The sequence below is a fragment of the Tasmannia lanceolata genome, unplaced genomic scaffold (assembly GCF_043159265.1).
Source record: "Tasmannia lanceolata isolate RefF3 unplaced genomic scaffold, GAP_Taslan_0.1 ptg000018l, whole genome shotgun sequence".
Taxonomy (NCBI): Eukaryota; Viridiplantae; Streptophyta; class Magnoliopsida; order Canellales; family Winteraceae; genus Tasmannia; species Tasmannia lanceolata.
This window is the reverse complement of record NW_027518695.1, coordinates 50394629-50407542: the sequence shown is the minus strand read 5'-3', so window position 1 is coordinate 50407542 and position 12914 is coordinate 50394629. Positions and strand designations below refer to the sequence as shown.

Genomic DNA, 12914 nt, shown 5'->3' with positions numbered 1-12914 from the left:
TCTAATTCAGCCATTTACTTATCCAAATATGAGGTCGAAATTAGACCTACACGCTTATAGCGGGAATGTTGAAAAAGGAAACAATGTGTGAGATATTTTTTGGGATTGTTTTTATCTAATAAAGCAACCACGTTTTTTACTTGGAAAAAACTCAATTTAGGGATTTCTACAAGTCCAAGAATTTATAAAAACACTCCCACATTGTTTGGTTTCTATTTTGAAAAATCCAACTAGCTTGTTTCCAAATTTGAGCTTCTAATTGTGGCTAGTTTCCATATTTTGTGAGACTTCTCTAGAAGCTTTGGGTTGCGTATATGTAAATTGAGAACTCTATAAATACAAGACAAATGAATAGAGTTTGCACGAGCTCTTTCATAATTTCATGAGTTGGAAATTAGTAGAGACATCTCACAGTCTTTCTCTTCTTCTTCAATTCCATGAACTAGTTTTGTCTTTTCTAAGTTAAAAACAAACATCCAACAAAGCTCCATTGATCTAAATACATATTCCACATTATAATTTGATTTAGATCAGGTTATAAAGTAAACAAAAAGTTGTTTACAAGATCCTTTGTGCAAAGAAAGATATCTATCGGTTCAACTTGCGGCTTCGCATCGATTAGATCATAGGCAGATTTTCGAGAAGTAGATCACGCAGACATTTTTCTTCTCATCAGAAAAATAAGGTATTTATATTTATGTTTATTAAATCATATTAAAATCAATTAGTCCCTAAGAATCTTGGGTTAGAGCAAAAAAATTGTTCTACATGGTTTATTCTTCCGCAGCATGTAGCGATTTTGCTCGGAGCTTTACAACCAACTTACAACTTCACCTTGAATGTTCCAGAGAAGCACAATGTCCAAAATCTTTCATCTTCACCATTCCTATGTATATAACAAGTGTCCAGTATCTCAAATAATCTTGCTACCCGATCCAGCTTCATATTTATCTTCCATTAAATTCCCCATTCCACCCACTCTAAACACTCCTTAACAAACACCTCCTTATCCGCGACACAGAAAACAAATTTAGAAGTCCTTCAGAGGGTCTTCTTGGAACCTCTTTTCATGCCAAAATCTAATCCTATCACTTGAATACACTATATATTTGATCCTCTCATGGAACTTGGGTTTTTGTAGACCTGGAAAACGGGCGGGTTGGGTTGGGTTACCTGCGAGTGCGGGTCAAATGGGTTGGGTCAAAAACGACCCGCCTCCCTATGGGTCAGCACTTAGGTGACCCGCACCCACTATAGGTGGGTTGGGTCAACCCGCGGGTAACCCACAATTTTTTGCCAAAGAAATTTTTTTTTTTTTGGAGGGAAGCATGTTCAACCGACCTCTCTCTCTCTCTCTCTCTGTCTCTCTCTGTCTCTCTCTCTCTCTCTCTCTCTCTAAACCCTAAAACATGAGAATGAGATACCCCCCACCCCAATTGCAAACAAACCCTTGTCCCTTTTATACTAGGCTGCATTTCCTCTTAATCTAGACTGTCCATTTCTCTTTTTCTTTGATCTCACGGTTCGTATGGATTGCTTCTCAATGATTTAACACAAAATGCCTGGAGTACCCTCCAAAAGAGAGAAATCTCCTCTTTTATCTGAAAGCTACCCTCTATTGCGAGTTAGGAAATGAGGCCGGTATCTACTCGAACCAAAAAAAAAAAAAAAAATGAAATGTGGGTACTTGCAGCTTCAGCCGACCCAACCCATGTTTTGGCGGGTTGGGTGACCCGCGGGTCAATTTTGACAGTTCACTCAAATGCCAACCCATACCCGCAAATTTGCCGGTGGGTTGGGTCGACCCGCGGGCATGGGTCGATTTTGCCGGGTCTAGGTTTTTGTTTCAAAATGTCACTTCGTTATGTCTAAACATGTCCTCAAATAAACACTGGGCTGGCACACACCCATACTTGCAATCTATGTCCTGGTCCATAGTTGGTGTCTTTCCATCTCCAAAGCCACATCCCCTGCCAAGCCTTATTAACACCTTTATGCCTTTTGATGCCTAAGCCACCAGCCCTAATAGGCTTGCAAACCTCCTCTCGGCTAACCTAGTGTAATTAATGGTTCTCATGTAATTCGCCCATAGGAATAACACTTACGGAGCATTAAACGCAGGCTAATAAATAGCGTGTTTAGCCATTATGAGCGTGACTCTCCCTGCTCTCCAAAGAGATCAAGTTCAACTTCCACGTATCCAATCTTGTTTCCACCTTTTCACAATCGGATCCCACTCCTTCGTCACCCTTCCCACACAGTTGTAGCCTTAAATTAATCGACGGAACCCTATCCACTACGCAACCAAGAAGACTTGTCGTTCCCTCAATTATTTTGTCATACATGCGGATACATGAGGATAGAGAGGAGCCTAGAGGTGCAAAAATTAGGTCTCTAGATAGTAACCATATCATAGCATTTGAGAATTGCCTTTAAGTGAGAACTTTATTAACTTAAGGAACACTAAAAACCAAAGTATCATCTACAAACTGAAGGTGGGAAACCTCTAGCAGTTGATTTCCCAAATATGAAGCCTTCAATTTGACCCTGGTTTTTCCTTTCTCAATCAATCTGCTTTGAGTCTCTGCAACTATTTCAAATAGGAAACGGGGAGGGGGTCACTGACACAGCTTGATGGCAAAAGCCAATTTTATCTTCAAACAAATTTCAAATGAAAAGGAAATTTCCACTTCTTGCTGGAATTCATCAAAACTATATTAGATCTGTAACTTCTTTCTTTCTTTAATACATTCATAAAATTTCCAGCAAATTCAAATTGAAAAAATTGGAAGTTGTTGAAATACTTACACTTTTTTTTGGAATTCTTTCTTTAATACATTCATAAAATTTCCAGCAAATTCAAATTGAAAAAATTGGAAGTTGTTGAAATACTTACACTTTTTTTGGGAATTTTGTGAGATATAAGAAGTTGATATTGCCATGAGCAATGGGATGCAAGAGATTAGATCAAGTGCGAAGTCGGAGAACCAGAATTCGTACATTTAACAAGAAAGATCAATGCAAGGGAGAAATGGAGGAAAAGCTAGATTCACTAGCTTGCAAATCTATTATTTTTTTTGGTAGGTAAGTTGGGATCCAACCTGAGAGCTCAAGGATGAGATACAAAGGCTCAACCATTGAGCTAGAGGCCTAACCCCAATGCAAATCTATTATCACACGAAAAGAGATGGGATACATCATACATGAGAAGAGCTAAGCTTTCTATCCACAAGAAAGGAATCACCGTCGATTTCAAAAAAACAAGCCCCCCCCCCCCCCCAACACATGAGAGAGAGATGGAGAGAGAGAGAGATGGGCTTTATATGAGTAGTCCTCACCACCATCAACTAACATAACTAACATATAGTAAAATGACTAAAGAGCATCACTAAAAGGAGAAATTACAAATAAGGACTACCACTAAGGACAAAAACACACTAGCATACCCATAACCTAATGCAGTCCACATGTCGAGTCGATGCACCAAGGGATGCTCTGCATCAAATGTCCTTTCTTGAGAAGAACTCACCCTCGAGTTTTAATCAGCTTCAGTCGGATTAATATGGCAGTTACTGATGCAGTCCGCTTGGTGACCCACTTGGTGAACTTGGATGTGGTTAGGTCAATTATCAAAGGCCAGCGCCTATTACATGCAACTAAGCGCAGACTGTGGAGAAATCCAGCAGGTCTCTCTCTCTTTCCTATTCAAATTAGGAAATACCTAGGACAGCGAATCTAGCCGTAGAATAGCTAGGAAACCTTACTCTCATTCTTTCTCTATGCTAGTCATAGTAGGAAACCTAAATGAAAGTAAGAGTCTCACTTCCTACTTACGTAGGAATCAAGACACCTAAATCCAATAAGAACACGGTACAAAATCTCACCATATAAAATCTCTCTCTCTTTCTCACTATATATATATATATATATATATATATATATTCGTGTGTGTGTTCATCAATGAGACAAAAGGGAAAAAATGAACCCTCACGTCGTCCCTGAATATAAAAACCATGCGCCAAAGAAATAACTCAAGGGGATCTATTGAACTTGAATATTAAACGAGCCTTGACCAAGTAATTTTGGACTTTCCTTGCAATTGTTTTCGTTTGTCTTAAGCAAATAATCAATGAGCCTAATCCAAACTATGTCCTACATCTGTTTTGGACCTATTGTATAATGATCTTATGATCCAGTCCATCCATCTAATAGTTTCCTCCTGTCTGTAGTCAGATGATAGATAAAAAATCAGACTCGAGAACCAAGAAAATAATGGAACAGTTGGGATTGTTCGCTTATCGTAAATTTGCACATTAATCCATCCAAGAGCGGAGCCCATTGAATGAACTGTTTCAGTAGATCACCTAAACTTTTTTTCCCTCTTTTTCTTTCTTTTTTTTTTAGTGTATGTCATGGAGAGAGACAATGGCGATACGAGAAAAATTAATTATGCCAGAAAACGAAAGGAAAAAATAACAGAAAGAGGGCTGCAAACACAGCCAAAAGGCTTAAGAAGAAAACAAGAAGAGAAATGACAAACACAAAATGAGAAAAACAGAATACCAAAAGTTCAAATACACTCAATATTGGTGAGTTGAGATCATTACAACTGATCACTAGTAGAAATCGATGCTTGAGAATGGCGGCCCACACTTTATCAAGTAAAATTGTGTATTATATATTCACCATATCATCTCTGCACAACACCAAACATTCAAAGCCCTTTCCCATTGCTTGCCTTTGTTCAGCATTTCTCAAAGAACTATGGACAATGATGTTAAGCTTCACATTGTCATGTTCCCATGGTTGGCTTTTGGTCACATGATCCCATTTCTGCAACTCTCTAAGTGCTTAGCCAAAAAGGGTCACCACATCTCATTCCTCTCTACCCCAAGAAACCTCCAAAGGCTACCAAAAATCCCTTCATCCCTATCCCCAAACATTGACCTAGTGGAACTTCACTTGCGTCCTAGCGAAAACCTGCAGAAGAACGCTGAGTCCACACTTGACTTACCAGTAGACAAGGTCCCATACCTCAAAGATGCACTTGACGGGGTCGAGGGACCCTTGTCGGGGCTCTTAGAATGCCTCTCCCCGGATTGCATAATTTATGATTTCAACTCTTATTGGATCCCTCGAATTGCTCATAAATTTGGCATATCGTGTGTCTTCTTTGCCACATTCAATGCAGCGATGCTCGCCTTCATGGGACCACCCTCGGCGTGGCTTGAAGGCCAAACTACGCGGACACTGCCGGAGCATTTCACGGTCCCACCTGAATGGATCCCTTTCCCTTCAACAGTGGCCTTCCGCCTCCATGAAGTACAACGACTCTTGCCAACCAATCTAAATGTATCGAGTTAGAGTGTGTCCGATTTCCAACGAGTCAGTTTGACACTCCAAGACTGTCACTTCTTAGTTATACGAAGTTGCACCGAACTTGAACAGGAATATTTGTGCGTCCTCAAAGAGCTCTACAAAAAACCGGTCATTCCCGTAGGCTTGCTTCATCCCTCAATGCAAGAAGATATCACAAGCAATAAGGATGACAATTGGGAAGTTGGCAAGTGGCTAGACGAACAATCACGATCATCTGTGGTTTATGTTGCATTCGGGACCGAGGTGGCACTAACTATAGATCAAGTGCACGAAATAGCTATTGGGTCAGAGAAATCCCAATTGCCCTTCATTTGGGCACTTCGAAGGCCACCGGGCTCGCTCGATGGCTTAGACAAGTTGCCACAAGGGTTCGAGGAACGAACCCAGGGTCAAGGAATTGTTCAAATGGGTTGGGTTCCTCAGCATCGGATCTTGGCACACATTTCGGTTGGCGGGTTTTTGACACATGCTGGTTGGGGTTTGATCATCGAGGGTCTCGGGTTTGGAAAGGCTATAATCATGTTGCCTGTACTGGCAGACCAGCCATTGAATGCAAGGTTGATAGAAGAGAAAGAGATGGGGATAGAGGTGGAGAAGAATGAGAGAGATGGGTCCTTTACAAGGGATGGAGTGTGCAAGTCATTGAGGTTGGTGATGGTGGAAAAAGAGGGGCAGGGACTTAGAGCCAAAGCCAGGGAGATGAGGAGGGTGTTTGGCGACCAAGGAAGTCAGGATGTGTATGTAGAAGGCTTTGTTCGCTACCTAAAAGACCATTTACAACAAAAGAGATTACCTTAGTATGTAGGCCACCCTTCACAAGCATGAATCTGTTTAAACTTCGAACATTAGTTTCTCAAGTGGTGCGAAAGGGTGGGAGATGAAGACTTGAGATCGCTAGAGTGAGGAGAGGAAAAGAAGTGGCTAAAAAGCAGCTAAAAAATTAAAGTCGGTTTAGAGCAGAGTTTGTTAGGTTTTTTTTTTCTCCATGCTTTTCAGCCCCTTGTCACCTCACTCAAGCCCTCTAGTCTCTCCTCACACTCTCCCTAGCCCTCTCTCACGACTTGAAAACTAAAATTCATGGAAATATTTTTCATGGCAGCCAAACAAGGTTGTAGTTGAATTTTCTTCCCATGAAATGTAAGTTTATTAGCTATGAATTTGAAATGATAAGGAGCTGCTTCTTTACATTTGGGGTTTAACCATTCATCGTGATTTATGGTGAATACAAGAACAGTTAGACCATATTTGCAACTTGTCAAATTTTCAAAACATATTATCACTAAGACGCAGTTTCGATTGGAAGAAAAACATTTCTGATGGAAAAAAATTCCATCATTTAAAGAGCAATGATAAGATTATGATTGATTTAGAGAGATATTATCATAAATTGAAGGTCCCTCTATGTAAAAATTGAATAAGATTGGTTCGAGTCATATTTCTTGGTGTGCAAAAAAGTAGAAAATTTTAGAAATATTTTTCCTTTCCAAAAATTTCCCAAACATTCTTGCAATCCAAACAGGGCCCAAGTTAAAAAGCAAACCAAGGGAAAAATCAAGAGTTAACGATGTTAACAGAGAGATTTGATAATGAAATATTGTGTGTTAGCCTCCTTGCCCTAACACACACATATATATATTTATTATGAAAAGACTATAATGCCCTTAGGCTACATAAGCTTATTCTAACGCTCCCCCTCAAGCTGGAGTATGAATATCATACATGCCCAGCTTGTTACATAAATCACTCAATCGAACTCCATTCAACGGCTTGGTAAACATGTCTGCAATCTGATCATTCGTTCGAGTGAACTCGGTTTGAATTTGGCCTGTCTGAATCCTGTGACGAATAAAATGACAATCCACTTATATATGCTTAGTTCGTTCGTGAAATACCGGATTCATAGATATGTGAATGGCTGACTTGTTGTCACAGTAGAGGGATGCAGGTGAGGAGTATGAGAATCCAATCTCTGACATAAACGAACGTAGCCAAATTAATTCACAGCTTGTGTAAGCCATGGCCCTGTATTCTGCTTCTGCACTGGATCGTGACACAATGTCCTGCTTCTTACTCTTCCAAGATACTAGATTTCCACCTATGAAGGTACAATAGCCATTAGTAGATCGCCGGTCAGCAGGAGATCCGGCCCAGTTTGCATCAGAGTAGCCCTCAATCCTCAAATGGTTATGCTTCCTGAAGAGAAGACCTTTCCCGGGAGCTTTCTTCAGATACTTCACTATCTGAATCACAGCTGACCAATGTGATGTTCGAGGCGCACTCATATACTGGCTAACCACACCAACAGCATATGCAATGTCCGAACGAGTGACTGTGAGATAGATCAACTGTCCTACTAACCGTCTGTATCGACCAGGATCTTCTAGTGACTCCCCCTGATCAGGTGAAAGCATGACATTCGGATTCATAGGAGTCTGTGCAGGTTTTGCCCCTAGAAGACCTGTTTCTTCCAAAATATCAAGAGCATACTTCCTTTGGGACAAAGATAGCCCCCTTTTGTGAATGTGCCACTTCAATGCCTAAGAAGTATCTCAGAACACCAAGGTCTTTTGTGCTGAATTCATTCTGAAGGAAATCTTTGAGGCGTTATATTCCTGCTTTGTCATTCCCTGTAATAACAATAGCATCAACATATACAACCAGGAGAATCAAACCATCCTTGCTTCGAGAGCTGAACACAGAATGGTCTACAGCACATTGTTTCATACCAAATCTTAGGATGGCCTCACTGAATCTCCCAAACCAAGCACGGGGAGACTGTTTAAGACCATAAATCGCCTTTCTAAGCTTACAGACGGTATGCTGCAACTCCCCCTGAGCAACAAACCTTGGTGGTTGCTCCATATACACCTCCTCCTGCAAATCACCATGGAGGAACCCATTCTTGATATCCAACTGATATAGTGGCCAAGACTGATTCACGGCCAAAGAAATCAATACACGGATGGATGGAATCTTTGCCACTGGAGAGAATGTCTCAACATAATCAATCCCATAAGTCTGGGTAAAGCCCTTGGCAACAAGACGGGCTTTTAACCTCTCAACAGAGCCATCAGGTAGGTATTTGACGGTGAACACCCACTTACATCCGACTACTTGAGCACCAGGTGGAAGGGAAGCCAACTGCCATGTCTAGTTTTTGTCCAAAGCATCCATCTCAGCCTCCATAGCTGCTCGCCATCCCGAATCAAGCATAGCCTCTTGAGCAGAGCGGGGAATAGAAACCGATGACAAAGATGATATAAATGCGGTATACGAAGGAGATAACCGAGCATAACTTGCTGCATCAGAAATAGGGTGATCAGTGGTACGAGAATGAGACAACTCGCAATGGGGGCATCAAGAGATTCATCAACCTGAGTAGCATCATCAGAGGATGAGGGTAAAGGACCCGCTTGCTGAGAAGAAGTGGCAGGGCATGAAGGCTCAACTGAAGTAGTAAAACGCTTGCGAGTATATACCTGGAAGGGACGCTAAACCGGATCCGGTGGCAAACTGGGAACCGGAACTGGCAATGGCAACGGAGGAGGAGATACCGGTAAAGAAGAGGAAGCAGGAAAGTAGGGAGTATCCTCAAAAAAGGAGACATCAGCACTAATAAATTTGCGGCGAAGCTGAGGACTGTAGCATCGATAACCCTTCTGGGTTCGTGAATAACCCAAGAAAACACACTTGATTGCCCTTGGGGCTAATTTATCAAGTCCTGGGGTGAGATCCTGAACAAAGCAAACACACCCAAACACCGTGGGTGCTAACGAAAACGGATCCCCATAAGGGTGTAACACCGAAAAAGGGGACCAATTGCTAAGAACTGAAGATGGTAGACGATTAGCCAGAAAGCAGGTTGTAAGCATAGCGTCAGCCCAAAAAGATTTGGGAACATGCATCTAATACAGAATGGTGCGAGGTATATCTACAAGATACCGGATCTTCCGCTCAGCAACACCATTCTGTTGTGAAGTGTGGGCAGAAGACGACTGATGAATAATTCCACGACTAGAAAGAAACTCCTGAAAACCGTGCCGATCAGAAAAATACTCACGGGCATTATCAGTACGTAAACATTTAAGGGAACATGAGTATTGATTTGTAATTTCAGCATAAAATAAACAAAATGTAGAAAACACCTCAGAACGATCCTTTATTATATAAAGCCAGGTCATCCTGGAAAAATCATCAACAAAAATAACAAAGTACTTCCCACCAAACATAGAAGGAGTACGACATGGACCCCAAACATCAGAATGCACTAACTCAAAAGGACTACTGACACAACTAACAGAACGAGACGGGTAGGAAACACAATGGTGTTTTCCATACTGACAAGACTCACAATGAAAAGGACTAATAACACCAGAAACAATGGATGAACGCTGCAGACGCTCAGGAGAAGGATGACCGAGCCAGCAGTGCCACCTAAAGAAATCTGCTAAGGTACTAAACGTCGTGGGAGTGATAGCATCATCCAGGTAGTATAGGCCATCTGTCTCATGCCCCGAGCCAATAGTCTTCCCAGTCGCAAGGTACTGAAAAACACAATAAGACGGAAAGAATGTTAATGAACAATTAAGACGATTAGTAAGCTGACTAACAGAAAAAAGATTGCAGGGAAAAGTAGGAACACAGAGTACAAATGATAAGGATAAGTGGGATGTGGCTGTAACAGTCCCAGTGCCTGAAATATGACATCGAGTCCCATTGGCCAAGGTGACCATCTTAGTAGGAGCACAAGAAGTAAAGGAACTAAGAAGTGTACTGTTACCGGTCATATGATGAGAGGCACCAGAATCAATAAGCCAGGAAGCAGAGTGGCTAAGGGAGCAAGATGGGTTGCTACCTCCTATGGCAAGTTGAGCAGCCGGTTGTTTCCCTTTCTCCTGTAGGCGCAAAAGTGACTCATACTCAGTCCGAGAGACAAGCATGGTGTCTGAGGGAGCAGGAGTAGGTGCAGCAGGTGTCTCAGAAGCGAAGTGGGCGGCTCGAGCGGGACGCAGCTCGGGATGGAGATCGTAATAGAAATCAATAGTGTGACCCTCAATGTCACAATGACTGCAATAACGTGAGCCACGACCCCCATAAGTACGGCCTCCCTCTGAATCTCGGCCAAAGCCACGGCCCTGTCCGCGACGACTACAACCACGGCCCCTAGCACGAGTGCCCTGAAAGGAACCAGACTGGGCAGCAAAGGCGGACTGGTCACCAGCAACAGAGATAGCCAGATCGAGATGTAGAGCGCGTTGAACGCGAGAAAAGATCTCATCCAAAGATAGGAGTGTGCCTAACCCAAGGATCTGCTGCTGAAGAGGGACAAACTCAGGCCCTAAGCCATCCAAAAACCGAGTAGTACGGAGCTCAATCTTCTGTTGAGCCAAGACCTTAAGGTCGGTGGATGGGGGATGATAAATATCAAACTGCTCACAAAGACCAACAAAATCCAAATAGTACTCAGCGACAGTCTTATCTCCACGCGAGATACGAAAGAAGTCATTGTAAACATCAGTAATCCGTGTGAGATTGTTGCTTCCGGAATAGAGTGTCTCAGCACGCAACCAGACTGCCCGTGATGTATCCAGAAATAGCATGTGGCTTGCAATCTTTGGTTCCCTACTCTGACAGAGAAGAGACTGAAGCTGGGCATCCTCCTGACTCCACTTATCATACCCAGCATCTTTCGGATCCGGAGGATCCATCGTGATGAAACGTAACTTGCCCTGACCTCGCAAATAGAGGTGAACAGAACGACTCCAGGCAGGGTAATTAGCACCATCCAATTTAATGGATGTCATAGAGGTCACCGACACCGGAAATGAACCGGAGGAAGAAGCTGATGGCAAGGCCATAATAAACACCAAAACTCAAATGGGATGTGGGTGAAGCAGACCAGACAAGACACACCACAACAATCACAGACACCCACAGAAAAGGGCAGCCAAATATAGGCAAGCAAATCACCACGAAAAATAAACAATCAGAAGGAAAAACCACAAACATCCGCCGGAAGGACCCTGAAAAAACAAGCACGAAGTCTCATACTTGTGGAACTACAACGAAACATAGAGACAAAGCTTAAGTCATCACGTAGGAAGCAAAGAAAAATGTAACAAAGCGGAGCTGCGACCAAAAAGGTGAGAAATGTAACGGGAAGATTTAGGGCATGAACACCCGACAACTAGAAGAGAAGAACACTATCCTTATAGGTCAAAGAAGATGGGGAAAGATGTTACAAAAGAAGAAGGGAGAACGCGCAGGGGGGGCAAACAGGGAAGAGTAGGATTTTCCAGGGGCAAAACAGGGAAAGTTGGGCTTCCAGGGGGCAAACAGGGGAAGTTGGGTTTTCCAGGGAGCGCACAGGGGGAAAACAGGGAAAATTGGGTTTTCCAGGTGGGGGTGCGCAGGGGGGCAACCAGTGAAGAGTTGGGTTTTCCAGGGGGCAAACAGGGAAAGTTGGGTTTCCCAGAGGGGCCGCGCAGGGGGGCAACCAGTGAAGAGTTGGGTTTTCGAGAGGGGGCAAACAAGGCAAATTGGGTTTTCTAGGGGGGGCGCGCATGGCAACCAGTGAAGAGTTGGGTTTTCCAGGGGGGCAAACAGGCAAAGTTGGGTTTCCCAGGGAAACGCGCAGGGGGGGCAACCAGTGAAGATGGAGGAAGAAAGATAAAAAAAAAAAAAGAAGAATTTAGGGCATGAGCATGGCCATGGCCATGGGCTTCAATGGAAGAAGAAGTTAGGGCATGGGCATGGGCATGAGCTTCAATGGAGGAAGACAAGAGGTCTTCAATGGAGGTCCCTAGGGCATCGAGAAATCCTAGGGCTTTGATACCATGTTAACAGAGAGATTTGAGAATGAAATATTGTGTGTTAGCCTCCTTGCCCTAACACACACATATATATTTATTATGAAAAGACTATAATGCCCTTAGGCTACATAAGCTTATTCTAACAAACGAATCAGAATTGACACAGAAACTAAAATAGAATTTCAAAACTTTTTGACAGCAGATCTCATGTAAACTTAACAGAACTGAAATTTAGTGCATGCGATATCATCCCAATCTCATACAACCAGGAGAGCAAAAATTTTGAATACACCGGTATTCAGAAAATGTTAACAACAGGCCATATGTAACCTGACATCTTCAAAAAAGTTGAGTTGTGATACAATCAAAATAAGCATGCCAACTAGAAGACCAGAGATTTAGGGTATGCCATATATTATGGGACAAATCCAGACATACCAAACTGGCCCCGGTTTAAGTATATAAAAGAAACGAAAATATGAAATCAAAGCATTAACTGATACTCAAAAGAACCGCATTACAAAAAAAAATAAACAGTTGCTGAACTCAAAGCATTAACTGATACAGCCCTTTACTCTCTAAATCCTGACACCAAAATCGTTTGGAAACCTGACCAGACGGGATATTCTCCCTCAAGAGTGCCTAGAATTCAATTAGGAAACCAGCTCCAAAACCTCCATGGCCTTCCTCAATCTAGTTCCCTGGTTATATCCCCAAATACAG

At 42.5% G+C, this 12914-nt stretch overlaps 1 pseudogene; it reads left to right on the top strand.

Moving 5' to 3' along the window:
* The first annotated feature begins 4764 nt into the window (after positions 1–4764).
* On the top strand, positions 4765–6177 carry LOC143850401 (UDP-glycosyltransferase 91C1 pseudogene; annotated as a pseudogene).
* The last annotated feature ends 6737 nt before the right edge of the window (positions 6178–12914 follow it).